At 41.9% G+C, this 3,701-nt stretch overlaps 1 non-coding gene across 1 annotated transcript; it reads left to right on the top strand.

Annotated features, from left to right (window-relative positions):
* The first annotated feature begins 747 nt into the window (after nt 1–747).
* On the top strand, nt 748–820 carry Trnav-aac (transfer RNA valine (anticodon AAC)). The gene has a single exon. It is a non-coding gene; the product is annotated as a tRNA-Val (tRNA).
* Nucleotides 821–3,701: the final 2,881 nt, after the last annotated feature.

The following is a 3,701-nucleotide window of genomic DNA, read 5'->3' as shown; positions in this document are numbered from 1 at the left end:
ATGTAAGTCAACATGCTGATAGTGGTGAGATTTCAAATAATCTATTTTTATCTTTCTATATTTTCCAATTATCCACAACAAATGTATCTTATTTTTGTATCAAAAAAAATCTCACAATCAAAAATTTTTTGAGGAGAAGTAATGGGGATTGAAAGCAGGGCCTCACATTAGCTAGGCAAGTGATAGGTAAGTAGCTCTGAGCTATACCATCAGCCCTTTTAATTTTTTTTTTTTTTGCTAAGTTGTCCAGGTTGACCTCAAACTTGTGATTTTCCTGCCTCAGCCTCTTGAGTAGCTGGAATTATAGGTGTGAGCCACTATGAATGGCTTTGCAATCATTTTTTTTTAAAGACAAAAATATTTATCAGTAGAATAGTTGAGAAATAAATTGATTTAGTTAGCTACAGGAAAATTATTCAGCAGTGACAATAGTTGAGTTACAGCATATAATATCAGCATGGATTAATCTTAGAAATATAAGGCTGAGGGGGATGGGAATGTGGCTCAAGTGGTAGCGCACTCGCCTGGCATGTGTGCGGCCCAGGTTCGATCCTCAGCACCACATACAAAACAAAGATGTTGTATCCGCCCGTAACTAAAAAATAAATATTAAGGTTCTCTCTCTCTCCTCTCTCACTCTCTCTTAAAAAAAAAAAAAAAGAAATATAAGGCTGAGTGATGAAAGTAAATTTAGAATACTGTAAGATGAAAACATTTTTATGAAGTTCAAAAACAAAGCGGTTGGGCTGGGGTTGTGGCTCAGTGGTAGAGCACTCGTCTAACACGCGAGAGGCCCTGGGTTCGATCCTCAGCACCACATAAAAATAAATAAATAAAATAAAGATATTGTGTCCAACTACTTCTAAAAAATAATTTTTAAAAAAGGCTGTTAAAGGGCTGGGGATGTGGCTCAAGCGGTAGTGCGCTCGGGTTGGATCCTCAGCACCACATACAAACAAAGATGTGTCCACCGAAAACTAAACAATAAATATTAAAAAATTCTCTCTCTCTCTCTCTCTCTTAAAAAAAAAAAGGCTATTGGGGCTGGGGATGTGGCTCAAGCGGTAGCGCGCTCGCCTGGCATGCGTGCGGCCCGGGTTCGATCCTCAGCACCACATACCAACAAAGATGTTGTGTCCGCCGAGAACTTAAAAATAAAATATCAAAAATTCTCTCTCTCTCTCTCTCTCCTCTCACTCTCTCTTTAAAAAAAAAAAAAGTGTGCTGATAATACATTAAAAAAAAAAAGGCTATTAATTCACAGTTAGATAGGAGCAAGAAGTTCAAGCACTTGCTATCGCACTCTAGGGTGACTATAGAGAACAATAATGTACTATACATTTTGAAAAGCTACAGGAAAGGATTTTGAAAGTTTTCACCATAAAGAAATGATAAATGAGATGATATTTAACTGGATTAAAGGTTATGCAATGTGGGGCTGGGTTGTGGCTCAGTGTAAAGTCCTTGCCTACCATGTGTGAGGCACTGGGTTCAATTCTTAGCACCACATATAAAGGTCCATCAACAACTAATAAAATATTTTAAATAATATGAAATGTGTACTTATATGGAAACATCATGTGATACCCTATTACCCTGTTGGTACTGAGAAACCAGCCTCTACCTCAGAGCAAAGCCTGTCCAAGGAAGGGGGCATGACCCTTGTCCTTGGAAAGACCCACAGAGCACTCCTAGGCACATACCCACCTTCTGAGTTGTTTATCTACAAATAACAGGAGAGATCTGCTACACCAGGTGTCCCTGACTCAGTCAGGCTAGGTGAGGACCCATAGCAACCCCCCAGCAACCACCAATCAGCATGAGACAGGGAAAATATTTGGGATGCCAGATGACCCTCCCATAGTTTATGGTGGTTGATAACATGTTGGGAAACCATGTAGTTCAGCACGTACTCCCCTCATGGTTTAAACCAATCAGTTCAAACGAATCCCCCTCTTATATTAACCAATCACCCCTACCCAACTTGTTCCCACCAGTGATTATGCTAATCATGTTTTATGATTTTCCCGAAGTGTTTGATGAAGAGATGCTATGATGTATGTGAAGTCCCTGCCTTCCCCAAAGAGTGTATAAAACTGCTGTAAACCCTGGGCTCAGGGTCTCTCAGCGTCACCAGTTTCTGTGTGCGCCCAGAGGACCAAGCTAGCTCGCAATAAACGCCTCTTTGCTGCTTACATAGATCTTGGCCTCTGGTGGTCTTTTGGGGGTCCCGAATTTGAGCATAACAGTATGTACACTTTTTATGTTTGTATGAATTGGCAAAAAAATAAGTAAACAACAGGGAAAAGTAATCAAGTGTTTTATACACACACACACACAAACACACACACACGCACAGAAATCTTTATAGAAAAATGGAAAAAAATTAGTAAACAAAAACAAAAACAAAAAAACAGCACTCAGGAAGGTGGGCACCTCTTGGGGAGGCAGAGCATACATGGAAAGGACCTACAGGGAGCATCAGTAACATGGGCAATATTTTAGTTCTTAGGTTAGTGGAAAGCTCATGACTATTTAGTTATTTTGCTTTATAACTTACCTATACACATTATGTGTATTCTCTTGGATATGCAAATAATTATAACTTAGAAGTAGAGGAATAAATTGCTTGAGGGAGTTTAACCTGCTGTTTCTGCCTGACTGAGTGAGACTTGCTATGGCAGCAGCAGCAGTACAGGAGCTAGGGTGAGAGGAGGACAGAGTCAAGCTGCCAAACTAGGGTTTGGAACAAGGGCTGAGAGCTTCAAGGAACTCTCCCAGGCTCAGGGCATACCTGGGAACTGTGGTGCTAAGTCTGGTGCTGATTCCTGGCCCTCAAGGTAGGTATACAACTTTTGGGGAACAAGTGGTGGTGGGTGTACCTTCCTTCTCTACCCCTGCTTTGTCCACATGACTGACTTCTCTGAGACCCTGATTCAACACTGGTATCATCTCTGGTCTCACTACTCCCTTTTTATCCAGCTTCCCTTCCTGCTCCTAGGTCCAAGGCTTTTTCCAAAGAGCAGAACTCCTGGCTTCTTGTAAATGCCAGGCTGTCCTTTTCCAGGAACTTCGTTCAAGCTACTGAGGGTGGGGCAAAATGACAGTCAGTGTGGATAATGAATGATTGCTGCCAGGAATATGGGGGCTGACTCAAAAGGAAACAAAATGCTAATACCTCTGGAATACTTTCTCCTCCAATATCTTGTCAAGGTCACCTGCCTCCAGGGAATTGTTCCTCCCTGCTAGGAGTTGTCAGTGAACACCCACTGCCTTTTTGGGCAGATATTGGAAAATAAAGAGAAGTATACCTGGATCTCTCCCTTCCTGTCTTTTGTACACTTGGGCAGGATGTGAGGAGGGGATGAGAAGAAAGAAAATCAGAAATCTATAAAATGGGGAAGGCACCCCCACTCCCTGGGGCACCAACTTTGGACCCCTTCCTCTGCAGAGGAGTCCCCCCTACTCCCCCGCCCCTCTCTGTCCTTAGTTCAGTGAGAATTTATAGGTTTTGGGGGGATACTCTGTGTCACAACATCACACAGCAAATCATTTCATACCGCGGGAAAATCAAACAACAACTCCTAACATTGATTAGCACATTCACTGTTGGGAACAAGTTGGGTAAGGGTGATTGGTTAGTTCAAGTTGTAGATGCATTTGAACTGATTGGTTTAGATTGCAAGGCGTTGCAAGAGTGT

The sequence above is a fragment of the Urocitellus parryii genome, chromosome 5, assembly GCF_045843805.1.
Source record: "Urocitellus parryii isolate mUroPar1 chromosome 5, mUroPar1.hap1, whole genome shotgun sequence".
NCBI classification, from domain to species: Eukaryota; Metazoa; Chordata; class Mammalia; order Rodentia; family Sciuridae; genus Urocitellus; species Urocitellus parryii.
Note: the sequence above shows the minus strand (reverse complement) of the source record. Positions and strands in the feature narration are given on the sequence as shown.